The sequence below is a fragment of the Fukomys damarensis genome, unplaced genomic scaffold (genome assembly GCF_012274545.1).
Source record: "Fukomys damarensis isolate Sample0158 unplaced genomic scaffold, DMR_v1.0_HiC HiC_scaffold_26, whole genome shotgun sequence".
In the NCBI taxonomy this organism is placed as follows: Eukaryota; Metazoa; Chordata; class Mammalia; order Rodentia; family Bathyergidae; genus Fukomys; species Fukomys damarensis.
The window spans coordinates 3,427,587-3,441,271 of NW_022900938.1; the positions used below are offsets into that span (position 1 = coordinate 3,427,587).

Consider the following 13,685-nt stretch of genomic DNA (forward strand, 5'->3'; position numbering starts at 1 on the left):
ATTCAGAATTGCAGAAAGGTGTACATGAATTTCTGTCATTTGGTTGATTTTTCAATGTTGAACTCTTCCCTAATTCTCAATAGCTCATCTAGGCTTCCTTTTCTTTCTTTTTTTTTCTTCCTTTTCTATATATAATATTTATTTAAGCATCTTCTGCAATGCTGGCTTAATGGTTATAAATTTTAGTTTATGCTTTTTTTTTTTTGGTACTGGGGATCAGCCTTGGGACCTTGCACTTGCAAGGCAGGCAGCGGTACCACTGAGCCACATCCTCGGCCCTGGTTTATGCTTTTCTTGGAAGGTATTTAGTCCTCCTTCAATTGTGAAGGATAGCTTTGCTGGGTATAGTAATCTAGCTTGGCAGTTATTTTCCTTCAGGACTGGAATTACATAATCCCATGCCCTCTTGGACTGTAGGGTGGGTTTTTTTTGTTTGTTTGTTTTGGTTTTGGTTTTGGTTTTTGGTTTTTGGTTTTTTGTTTGTTTGTTTTTTGAGACAGGGTCTCACTATGTAGTTGAGACTGACCTGGAACTCACTATATAGCCCAGGCTGGTCTCAAACTCACAGCAATCCTTCTGCCTCAGCCTCCCAAGTGCTGGGATTACAGGTGTGCGCTGCCACACCCGGCCTTGGACTGTAGGTTTCTGCAAAGTCTGAAGTTATGCAGATGGTTTTACCTCTGGAGGTGACTTGGCATTTCTCCCTGATGGCTTTCAATATTTTTGTTTTGTACTCTTGTCATTTTAACTATAGTTTGACATGGAGTATTCTTTTCCACTTGTGCCTTGGAGTTCTAAATGTCTCCTGTATCTTTCCCAAGTTTTCGGAAATTTTCTGTCATTTTATTAAGTAGATCTTCTATGCCATTAGTCTATACCTCAGTGCCCTCTGGGACATCCAACATTTGTAAGTCTGGTCTTTTAACCACGTCCCATAGTTCTTGGATGTTTTGTTGGTAACTTCTTCTTTTTCCTTTATTGGTGTCTGCATGTACTAATTCCTCAGCCCTATCTTCAAGCCCATAGAGTCTGTCTTCTGCTCGGTTCTGTTAATTGGTGAGGCTGCCCCTCAGGTTTTGATCTGCCCTGTTGTGCTCTCTGTTTGGTTCTCTAAACTCTCTCCTTGCTGGATTGCTCTTTCTCATCCTGCACGGTCTTTCTTCATTCGCTCAGCTGTTTATTTGTATCTTCGCTGCAGTCATTTTATTTTTATTATTTATTTATTTACTTCTGTTTATTTTTTGAGATTGGGTCTAACTATGTAGCCTCAGCCTCGTAAGTGCTGGAATTGTAGGTATGCACCACCTCGCCTGGCTCATCAATCATTTTATAAATGGGTCTTCTGAGTTCTTTGTCCAGCATTTCATCCACTTCAGGATGCAGTATTCAGCAGCTGACAAAACACAGACATTTGAAGGAATCATGTTGCCTTTTTTCATGCTCCTTGGGTTTCCATGTCAAGATTTTTGCATTTGTTGGATATACGTGGCCTATACTTTTACGAAGAGTCATTTTAGTGTCCAGCACTAAAGCATGATCCCAGCACCACTCTGAGAGGTGAAAAACAACCACAGTGGTGTTGATGACACAAAGACAAAACAAATACTGACATACAGTAAAAAGCAATAAACGAAGTAACTTCCACCCTTAACAGAAATCAGCAGTAATAGTGCAGACCCCAAGACAAGCCGTATCATAGCATACAGGAAAGACCTAAAACCATTAACAAAGCAGAGAGAGCAGCACTAATACCCTAACCTAAAGGCTAAAAGTTAATAAAAGTAATGGTAAGACTGACAAAAAATTGAGAGGCTGAGGAAAGGAAAAAATGGAAGATGTAAAATTTTAGAAAAAGGAAGTCGGGAAGGATAAAGACACAAAAGTGAGGTTTAAAACTCCAACTGAAGAATTTTCAAAATCAATAAAATTAAATTAATGGGGGGGGAACGAAAAGAAAGCAAAGAGCCAAACAAAACAAAAATCAGACCAAGAACAAGACAAAGGGGTCGGGGTCCTAAACCTTCACGTGTGTGGTTTCTTTTCAGACCCCGCAGTGCTGTATGGAGTCCACCGGGGGCGCTAGCGAGTCACGAGCCACGACTGTGACCTGCGTGGTTTTTGCGCCACTGCTGCAGTGTGAGTGCGGACAGGTGATGCGAAGCCATCAGATCTGACTGTGACTTCAATCCCAGTTGAACTTGACCGTGGCTCTATGCTCGTATTGCTGGTATGTTCAGCCGTGGTGTCTTACAAGTTATTTGCAAGCTGCTTATTCAATTTGGTTTTGTTCATTTGTTTAGAGAGGCTTTTTTGTTTTTTTGACACAGAATCTCACGCTGTAGTTTAAGCTGGCCTGCACTCACTATGTAGCCCAGGCTGGGCTCAAACTCATAGCGATCCTCCCCACTCAGCCTCCTGACTGCTGGGATTACAGGCATGCGCCACCACGCACCCGGCTACTTATTCAGTTTGTAATCGTTATTCAATTTGTGTTCAGTTAAAAAATAATATAGTAAATATGTGATAATATAATCCGTGAATCTTTTCAGTGTCTCACATATATCATATAATCCATGCATCCTCGACGTGGATCACGTGCTCTAATGTTACAAGACACTGACGGTAAAGGAGCAGATGGACAGAGCACAGGGAGCCCCATCTTCCCTCAGTCCACCCCTCACGCTGAGTGCAGACATTTGAGACAGGGACGGGTATACGAGGGCACAATTCTGCCCTTACATAGAACAATCCATACCTTGGTAGATTAAAATATGAAAATGAGTTGTTTCCCACCCATGTCCCAATATGTTGCCATGTGCACACGCCACTTAGAATGTACGCACCCTTACTTGGGGAAACTTCGTTCTGGATATATTCTGTAACTCTTTGAGATTCTTTTTCCTGGTTTTATTAAGTTATAAATTTAAAATAATTTTAAGGTGATAACATGTTTTGATGCATTTATAAATGCACATTGTGCATTTAGCACTACCATCAGTCTAACATCCATCACCTCTCCTAATCGTGTGTGTGTGTGTGTGTGTGTGTGTGTGTGTGTAAGGATCCGCCCTCCTAGCAAGCTGCCAGCGTAGGATGCGGTATTATTGCTGTAGTCGCTCCTGCTGTGCAGTAAATCTCCAGAATTTACTCTTCCCCATAACTAAGACTTTATTCCCTTCCACCAAAACTGCCTCGTGTCCTTACCACCTGAGCCCTGGAAACCAGCCCTGTGCCTCGAAGGAGTCTGTCTTTTTTACATTCCACATTGGAGGAAGCCTGTGTTGTCTGTCCTTTCTGTGTACCATCACCTTATCTCCCTTAATATAAGGTCCTTGAGGTCATCTGTGTCATAAATGACACTGTGTCCCTTTTTTAGGGCTATACTATTCCATTATTTGTATGGGTGTGTATGTGCACACACACCTCACATTTTCTTTAATCGTTCACCCGCCAGTGGGCACTTAAGTTTTAAGGGGAGACCAAGGCACGATTGAGACCATGGAGGCAAGGTCTAAGCAACAGGCCGTGAGTTTATTGCCCTCTGGGTGCAGCTGGGCCAAGGGTGAGAAGGCCGTGGACACTGAAAGGAGGGTGTGCACAGCTGTTATAGGGACGTTTAGGTAGGGGAGGGGGCACTGCTCAAGAGTGTGGGGAATTTTAGAGTCCCAGGGGTGATGGGCCTAGGGCTGGCTGATAAACAGGGCGGTGGTGAGAGCAGCAGGGCCGCTGCTGGCTGCTTCTTGTCTCTGTGCTCCTGTGGGTAGCGGCTCTGCTTGGATGGGGTACAACCTGGGGGACCTGTCACGTTGATTCCATACTGTCTTAGTCACTTTTCTCATCACTGGAGCAAAATGTCAGACACCCACAATTTAAAGGAGGAAAAGGGTGTTTTGCTTTGTTTTATTTTTTGGATTTTGAGACAGGGTCTTACTATGTAGTTCAGGCTGGCCTTGAACTGTGTAGCCCAAGCTGGTTTTAAACCACAGCAATCCTACTGCTTCAGCCTCCCGAGTGCTGGTATTACAGGCATGCACCACCACACCCAACTTTGAGAAAGGTTTATTTTGACTCAGTGTTTGTAGAGATTTCAGTCCATATTCCACTGCCCCAAAGCAGGGCAGCATGACATAGGGGCATAGCAGGGGAGAGCTGGTCACGGCTTAGCCTAGGCAGAGAGAGCAAAGGAAGGAGTAGGGCAGAGACGCATCCTTCCAGCCCAGGCCCCACTCAGCTCTAAGCCTCCCAACCCTATGAGCCATGAGGCCCTTGGGGCCATGGAGGTACACACCATGACTCATGCCCTACTGTCATGAGTCGTGTGGCAGTGAGCATGCGGCAGCACACAGTGCTTAGAGATACTGACTTGCCCTTCTTTGGACATCGCCCAGAGGTGGGGTTGCTGATGGATCGGAGTCCATTTTTAATACTTAGCGGAACTCCCATGCTGTTTTCCATAATAAGTACCCTGATTTACATTGCACCCAACACCGAGTGTTTCCCTTTCCCCTGCATCCTCACCAAAGTTTGTTTTCTCTTTTATTTGAAACATCTCTTTGATAAAAATCTTTCTAGCAGATGTGAGGTGATTGCTCATAGTTTTGATGTGCGTTTCTGTGATGACTAATGGACGTTTTTTTCATATGCCTGTTGGCCATTTATCCTCCCTGGAGAAATATCTATTCAAACGCTTTCCCCGTTTTAAGGAACCTGGTTGTTTTCTTACTGTTGAGTTGCTTGAAGTCCTGACATGTTTTAGACATTAAGCCCTTACTGGATGTGCGCTTTGTAAATATTTTGTCCTGTTCTTCGGGTTGCCTTTTTACTCATTTCCTTTGCTGTGCAAAAGCAAGACTTTTTTGATAGGTTTTCAATATCTGTTTTTATATATTATCTTGAAAGCAAACTTGAGGTTTCTAGGTCAGGAATCATTATTTACATAAAACCAATATTCCTATCATTTCTCCTTGCTTTATTTCTCTCCCTTCAGGGTGATGTGAGCTGAGTCATACAAACCCTGAATGTGCCAGAAGAGTTTTGCTTTGTTTTGCACAACAGGAGAGGAACTCAAAATGGTGAACCTGCAGTTTGTGTCAGCGATGTGCTGCCCTCTTCTCCTCCTGGTACTTTCAAAAGTGGTCCCAACCTTTATGGCCCCAGGGACCGGTCTCGAGGAGGACAGTTTTTCTCCATGGGGTTGGGGGGCCGGAGGAGGCAGTGATGGACTCAGGCTAAGCCAGGAGCAGACTGCGGTTCCTCGCATGCGTGGTTCGCGGCTTTCGCTCCCAGAGAACCCCATGCCCGCTGGCCTGACAAGCGGCCTGGGCGGTGGTGAGGAGAGGAAGCCCCTTCACTACCCCCTCTGCTGCGCGGCTCCTGACGGCTGCCTGGGCCTGACAGTCATATATGAGCCATAAGAAGGGGAATTCTGTCGTTGCAGCAACTTGGATGGAACTGGAAGACAGGACGCTGCGTGGAGTAAACTGGGCCCGTGGGACGGATACCTCGGGTTCTCACCCCAGGTGGAGCCAAAAACAGCTGATCTGGTGAAAGCGAGAGCAGAAGGCTGGGGGCAGGGGCGAGGGCCCAAGACACAATGGCAAACGGGAATGTGTGGGGCTGGACAGGTGGAGCCCCGCGGTGGCCCGGGGCTCTGGGGGGCAGCTGCGGAGGACAGCACAGTCATCGTGTATTTGAGTCACTAGGAGAGAGGATTCTGAGTGTTTGCGACACAAATGATACATACGTGAAGTGATGGGAGTGCGGATTGCCCTGAACCGATCAGTACTCGTGGTACGTGCTGTTCTGTGGCCAGGCGTGGAGGTGCACACCTGTAATCCTAGCACACAGCAGGCTGAAGCAGGAGGGTCCCTGTGAGTTCCAGGCCAGTCTGAACTATACAGTGAGGCCCTGTCTCAAAAAACAACAACAAAAAAATTAAATACTGCACTCTACACAGGTAATGTTTTTAGCAGAAACCTAGAATGTTCTCCACTGACTTCTGGGTGCATATTAATGTTGGAGGATTAGGATGAAATCATCTTCGTTACTGAGATTTCTCATTGATTTCCAGGTCCAGACTTACAGAATTCACTTTTAAGATGGGAGCATAAAGGTTTGCTATTTATTCTCTTCATTTAAAGTAGCGCAGTACCATTTTATGTACCTAGAGCACTCCTAGAATGCTAAGAACTAATCATCTTTAGGGAGGGGTATTTTATTTTGTTGTTTGTTGCTGTTGTTATTGATTTTCCTCCCTTAAGATAAAAGCTCACTGGTTCTGTTTCAGGGCTCACAACTGATGAATAGTTCCAGAATCATTTGCCCAATTATGTCCCAAAATATCCAGAGAATTACTCATCTGAATTGACCTCATTTTTTCCTTCTCTGAGCACTTAGAAATACAGGGTTCTATTTTTTTTTTTAAGTACTAGGTTTTGTCCCGAATAGCTTTATTAATGGGTCAAAATATGTGGTCCATTAAAACATTATGTGACTCATGAGTCTAACCTAACACTGTGGCCTGGACCCTGCTCTCATCTCTTTTGTGTCAAAAAGACCTGTTAAAAATATAGGCTTACTCATGTGAAATCCAGGGTTCGTGACAGACATTTCAACCCAATTAAAGGACAGAAGGTCAGCCTTTCTCAAAAGAAAACAAAGAGTTTGGGTCCAGTTTCCGGTGCCGGGTGTTCAGGAGAATTTAAGGCACCGTGGCAAGCATGGTCTCCCCCTTCATGATTAGCCTGACATGTCCTATCCCTGCATTCTTTTCCTGGGCTTGCTGTAACAAATTACCAAGACCCAGGTGGCTTTACACAAAAGAAATGTATTCTCTTGCAGTTCTGGGGCCAGAGATCTGAAATTAGTATCACTGAGCCAAAAGCAAGGCATGGGCTGGGCCACACTCTCTCTGCTGGCCCCGGGAAAGAATTTACTCCTTTCCTCCTCCAGCTGCTGCTGGCCACCAGCAAGGCCTGGCTTGCGGCTGCACCACCCCCTTCCTCACAGCCAGCATCAGCAGCTCTCTGCTCCGGCTGGAGCACCGTCCCCTCTGTGTCTGCGGGGTCTGCCCCATCTCTCCTTGTGAGAATGAGACAGCACGTTGGTGGCAGGGAGGGGCACCCAGGTAATCCAGGGAAACCTCCCCATCTTGGGAGCCTTCACATCTACAGACCTTTTTTCCAAATAAAGCAACTTTTACAAGCATCTGAGTGTCTCTGGAGAGGAGCATTCAGTCCACCACCTCTCCACACCCAGAGCACTTCGGCCACTCAGTTCCTCAGAGAAACTGAAATTCAGGCCTGCATTTCCAGGCCCACTGCAGTCCTGGGTTGCCCCGGAACAGAGCATTCCCCGGAACTCTCGTTCAGATATTTCCTGTCCCTTACCGAAGCCGAGGTGTGCGCTAATCCAGGCCCAGACCCATAAGGAAGCACAATCAGGCAATGAGCTAGGAAATCAGTTGAAAATCTCCTGTAGTCTCCACTCCCTCCCCCACCTACCCACTGTGTATAGTGAGGAGAGTGTGCTCTAGGTACCAGTGCTTGTGAAAATTCACAACAGTAGGTGACAAAGCCACCTAGCACATGCCTGACCGATAGTGTGTACTCAATACATGCTATGCTTATTATCTTATATCAGACAGGCAAGCCATCCTTGAAGTTTGGCGATCATCGACAGACAGGCACCGAGATAATTATTTACAGGATACAAAAGAAAAGGTGAAGAGCCAGGGATGTAGCTCAGTGGTGCCGCTGCCTATCTCACAAGCACAAGTTCCTAAATTCAATCCCTGGTACGAAAAAAGAAAGAAGGAAAAGGAGAAGCCAGCAGTGGTGGCCCACACCTGTAATCCCAGCACTCAGGAGGCTGAGGTAGGAGGATTGGCAAGTTTCAAGGCCCGCAGGGAAGGGAAGGGGAGGAGACGGGAGGGGAGGGAGGAGAGAAAAGAGAGCTCATCCGGGGCGCTCTTCCCCGGGGCCAGGTGGGCTGCCACTTCCTAGGAGGGTGTAAGTGCTGCTTTGTGGTGGGGCTGCAACTTCATCTGCCTGGGAAAAGGAGGGAAGAAAAACACTGCTTTGTTTCTGCCAGGCAGGGACAGGAGGAACCCAGAGCGACTGATGATTCCAACCCCCCAGGGGCCCACACCTTGCCTGGGGGACGAGGACGCTGAGTAAGCGTTATTCCTTAGACTGGTCTTCCCTACCTGTGTTATCTCAGGACTTGCAGGAAGCAGCTGTGGCCCACCCCTCAAATCCGAGACACTTCGAGTAGAAAAGTGTATATAATCACGCAAGTATCGTCTGCGCTCCCCTCCACTGTACAGGAGCTAGATCAAAAACTACTCTACATTTTACTGGCCCAATGATTATTCAAGTCAGATCAATGGATATCTATTGGCCACCTACAATTATCTCTTCCCTTCCTAGTAAAATACATCAACTAAGTCTCCAGGTGAACTCCACAAAATAGCTATGTAACAAGGCTCAAACTTCAAAAAAAAGTATTAATCTAAACTGAAATTTTAAAGAATTATTGATTCCATAAGCATCTGTGATATGGCTACTGTTAGGACTTGTATCTAGATGCCCCCCCAACCTCATGCTCTCATCGGTGGAGATTTTCAGAGGTGGCAGGGCCTAGGGTGTGTGAATGTGTATCAAGAGTGTGTGGGAACTGGATCAGTTCAGAATAGTTCTGTGTGTCTGAACGGATTTACTGAAGACAGAAGCCCCAACCTGGCATGGGTGGCACCAACCAATAAGCTTGTAGCCTTCATGGGATAAAAGGGGAAATGGAGGCTCCCTGCCGAAGTTTGCTGCCTTCTGCCTACCCTGCCATGGACTGTTTCTCCTCAGGATGCCCTCTGCCATATAGCCCTGCCACAGAGCCGGCAGACTGTGTGACGCCTCCACACCCTATGAGCCAAAATAAACCTCTCCTCCTGTAACTTGTGGACATCAGTATTTTGTCCCAGCAATGAAAAAGTAATGAAGACGTATACCTTATGCCAATGACAAAACATAGTGCCTATTTCATGGACCTCACCCTGTAAACCGAGAGACACATGAAGGCAAATGTAGTCATCCTAATTGTCTTAGTTTAACGAAAGTACCAAGGACTGGGTGACTCATAAACAACACAAATGGATTTCTCATTGTCGTAAAGATTGGAAATCTGATATCAGAGCAGCCACATGGCCAAATTCTGGTGAAGACCCTCTTCTAGATTGCTGTTTTTTTACTGTATCTGGCAAAGTAGAAAAAAGATGAGAGAGTGATCTGGTGGTGTCTTCATAAGGACATGAACTTGATTCCTCCTAAGGGCTCAACCTCACACATCTTTGCACACACACACACACACACACACACACACACGCCTGTTAGTACCTTCACACTCGGGTAGGTTTACAGCATACGTATTCTGGGGAGGCCCATTCAGTATATGGCATTAATTTAACATGGTAAGAGCTGCTGAAGCTAAGTGATCTCCTCAGAAGAGCTGTTTGATGTGAGTCTTGAAGAACAGGGAGAAGTTATCCAGGCACACAAGGTTTGGAGAAGACACTGCAGGCCACAGCAGCAGCATATTCAAAGGCACCGATATGTACGTGCAGGAAGCTCCCTGTGGAGGCCAAGAGTCTATGCAGGGCCCAAATGTTGCCCAAGGCTGCAGACTTGACTTTATGGACATCAAGAAGTGGGTGGAGGGCAGGCGAGCTGACCTTGACAGTGTGACCTTTTCTCCTGTTGTCTCTCCTCTAAGGTCAGTTGCAGAACCAACAAGCAAAGCCACCACCTCGTGCTCTCCACTAAAGAAGTCTGCCCGTGAAAATCTGCATGCAAAGACCTAAGAAACTGTCTAGCTGTCTCTGTTTTAGAGAACTTTCTTTACTCCTTTTTCAATCTTGGAGATGTTGACGTGGCCTGAAATGATAGAGGATTGGGAAAGTTTTCCTCAAATCCAGTTAGAGGCAGTTTGGATGTAGGGCTTCGTGTTCTCAGCTAAGTGTTATGTCCCCGAGATCCGTGCGGGGGAACCCTCATTCCCCAGGCCGCAGGGCTGGGAGGCCTCAGGGTGGGGGTGCAGGGCATGGGGAGCCCTCATGAACAGGCCCATGCCTTTCTCAGGGCATGGGTTACTTTTAACTGCTTCGCTGAGGTACAGGAACGAAGGGATGACCCAAAGGTGAAAAGGAAGCAGGGCACACAGACTGGGCGGTTCTCAGCCTGCCATGTTGGAAGAGAACTCTCTGAGTGTGGCCAAGGGACTCTTGTTGAGAGAATCAGCACATGGGAACCCTGTGCTAGTCATCAGGGCAGCAGGACAAAGGGCCCAAAGGTATTTCAGGGTCTTCTGTGCTACTTGTCCTGTCCCAGGCAGAATGGTCTGAGGACTCACCAGGGACACCCTCCGAGCCTCGGCACCCAGGGCCACTGCGGGACTCTGCTCCCTGTGCTCCTCTAGTCCACCTGTGGCCAGGGCGCTCAGCCACAGCCCTCCTGAGGATGCAGGCAGTAAGACTTGCCGGTGTCCCTGTGTGCAGTATGGGCCTGGAAAAAGCAACAGTCTCAGAGGTACACTGGCTTCCACTTAGGTTTCAAAGTCCGACTGCCTGAGAGCCCAGGAAAAATCTTCCCCAAGGTCAGCCAACCTCAGAAACTGTCCAGCGGGACACCTAGTAGAACCTGGGAAGTGGGGCCACCTTGGGGACCCTAAAAACACAGCCCCAGAGGCACTGTGCGGCTTGACCCTGGAAAAGCGGTAGGCACCAGTGTGAAACTCTGACCCAGGAGCCCTTGCTGAGCCCAGTGAAGCCAGGAGGCTGTGTCTATGCAGGGGACCCAGCCCCACAAGCACCCTGTTCAAGCACAGGTACAGACTGGTGTTGAGGCCCAAGATGGAGTCGGGTTGGCTATCACACTACCTGGCTTCGAGCATCCTTATTATTAGGTCCAAATGCCTTCCCTGCTGCAGCCAGAGTAATCTCTTTGAAACGCCACTCTGAGAGAGCCACTTGGATGCTTAAAACCCTTCATCCACTCGGCCCTCCTTGCAGCGGGAAGGGTCCGACTGCCTCTCCTGTGGCTCACATCGGCCCCCCTTTCCCTCCCCTCTTGTCAGACCGATTTACTTTGAGTTTCTTCAATGCACTGTGTTCCTTTCCAGCCCCCGTGCAGTGCAGCTGCTCACCTGTCTGAAATTCTTCTCCCTGGGTCTCCCGGAGCCCCCGTGGTTACTGTGACAGCCTGGAGCGCAGTCCTTGCACAGAAAGAAACCTGACTCTGACTCCCATCTCCCTGTTTATACTCTGTCTTCATTTAAATCCCCTCGTACAGCACAGGGATTTGACTCATGTTTGTCTTGCTTGCTGTCTCATCAGTAGGTGCGGGGCTGCATTTATCCTGCCACTTCACCTGGAAAGCTCGGTGGGATTCCTGGTACGTGCGGCCCTTGATGAAAGTTTGTTGACTGAATGAGCAAATGATGGCCCAGGGTCAAGATTATCTGAGGCTGATCAATCCTCTGATCTGCCCAGAAAGGGGGGCTGTGAGGCCTAAAGAAAGACAACAGGGATGCAATGTTGAATTGAGCTGGCCATTATTTATTGGGTGCACACAATATTCAGAGGGAGTATGGGGGCTCAAGGGCAGCGCAATCTTTTGTTGAGGAGGATCTTAGGTCTGTGGGTAAAGCATTCTTGCAGTAGTAGGTGGGAGGAGATAACAGGCTGATAAGGAGTTTGTCCTTCCCCCAGGCAAAGCCTTTCTCTTTGATTTTTTTATATCACTACTTGTTTGTCAAGGAACCAGGATATCTTCAGCTGATGTAATCTTGCGCTGTAGCATCACAGCATCATGGGACTATGGAGGCCTCAACTTGTGACCCCCATGCCATAGTGGCTCACAGGCAAGGTGACATTGGGCCTCAGACAGTCCTGACCAAAATTTAATTATGAAATGATTTTTTCCCCAAAAATTATATAGCATGGCTCAACAAAGATGAAACCACAGCCAGGTATTCTAAATCCAGTCTAGATCACCAGGTTTCTCAGCAAACAGCTTGTCCAGGACTGTGTTCCAAGTCATTGCCACTAAAGCGACTTTATATTCATTGAGCCTAAACCTCAACCCAACTGTTTTCTGCAGATGGCATTTATTTAGCACAGGGAGGCTGTGGGTATAGTAATTTTTCCCTTTTCCATGAAGACCATGCGACCTTATGGTTCTAATTTGAAGGGTATTATGGTAAGCCATGCTGCTTTTCCAAACTTATAAAGTTCCTGAGATTCTAGGAAGAAATACAGGGTGTAGACAAAAAGAACAATTTTTGTTCTTACAGTAGGATTTCCTGTTCTAAAAATGCTATTATTTTGAAAATTAATATCCCCAAGAGAACATTCTATTAGATAGGATCATCATCATCATGTTTTCAACTGCTGTGGATATAACTTCTCCTAAACATGAAAAAAAGGAGAAAGCTACTTTGCCATGAGGAAGTGCCTTATGTTTTTAAAAAACCCACATAAGATGCTCAGTGGCCCATGGAGAGGCCGCTGCATTTTTGAGGTAAATAGGTTACCTCTGAGGAAGCTTGAAGATCTCAACTCTTAAAGATCTTTGTGCCAAGGATGAAAATGGAACCATTATTCTTCAATTCCCTCTGCCTACGTCAGTGTCTCCAACCTGCAGCCAACCCAGTTGGTATAAGTAGCCAGGAGTCATTCAGCAGAGGTCAGCAAGGCGACCTACAAGGGCTGAAGTCACACTCCGGTAAGCTCTGTTGCCCTTTGTGCCCATTCTGTCCCGGGGGGAAGACATTCTGTGTGTGCCAGGGCATATCTCAGCTTAGAGCATCTGAGGTCATTGTTTCCTTTTTCTTTCTTTTCTTTTTCATTCTTCTTTTTTTTTCCATTTTATTGAATTTATTGGTACAATCTAGGTATACAATACAGTTACATTCATTATTGGGATCCTGTACCCTTACATAATAGGTCTTGATTCTCATTTTTTCCCCTTGTCCCTGCCCTCCCTTTAACCCCTCCTCCCCTCCCCATTTACGAACACTTTATTTCCATTTTTTCAATTTCTGACATTTTTCCCCTCCCTTATTACCTTTCCCCCACCCTTCCCACTTTCCCTACACCTTTAGCCCTTCACTTCCTATTTCACATTACTAATTATCTCATTAGGATCTTGTGTACTATTGTAGTTTTTCACACCAGAGAAACTATTCGGTATTTCAGTTAAAGAAATCTCTGTATGAACATTAAAAATAGGGAATCCTAAAATAAAACTAAAAAGGAAAGTAAAAGAGAAAAGGTAATGATGTAAGATTAAAATAATCCTTAATTCTGAAGATGAAAATGGTCCCTTAACATATTTAAATTGCTTCTTGCTCTTGTAGTCTTATTCTTTTTCTTCATTATTTAGAGAATACTTTATTAGTTTCTGTAATCAAACCCACATAGATATGACCTTACATATTTAATACAGTGTGTTACCCCTGTACAAATGGAAAAAATAAAAATAAAAAATAAAAATAATTAACATTTCTAGACCAATATGGCTGTCCATTTCTGTACAATGCCAACTCAACACAGTAAATTGGGATAACTTTTTCCAAAGTTGACAGCACCATTAAAGTTTCCCAAAATTCAAATTATATATATATATTTTTTATAT

At 46.0% G+C, this 13,685-nt stretch overlaps 1 protein-coding gene and 1 long non-coding RNA gene across 2 annotated transcripts in view; both read left to right on the top strand.

Annotated features, from left to right (window-relative positions):
- The first annotated feature begins 2,053 nt into the window (after nt 1-2,053).
- On the top strand, nt 2,054-7,770 carry LOC104867548. The gene is made up of 5 exons (XR_781790.2): nt 2,054-2,227; nt 4,988-5,120; nt 5,438-5,519; nt 6,071-6,112; nt 7,642-7,770. It is a non-coding gene; the product is annotated as an uncharacterized LOC104867548 (long non-coding RNA).
- A 779-nt stretch (nt 7,771-8,549) lies between these two features.
- CUNH2orf66 (chromosome unknown C2orf66 homolog) overlaps nt 8,550-13,685 on the top strand; it is a 14,009-nt gene continuing 8,873 nt past the window's right edge. Inside the window, exons 1-2 of the mRNA XM_033756266.1 lie at nt 8,550-11,441; nt 12,631-12,773. The gene's annotated coding sequence lies outside the window, so the exon portion shown is untranslated. The remainder of the gene's footprint in view (nt 11,442-12,630; nt 12,774-13,685) is intronic.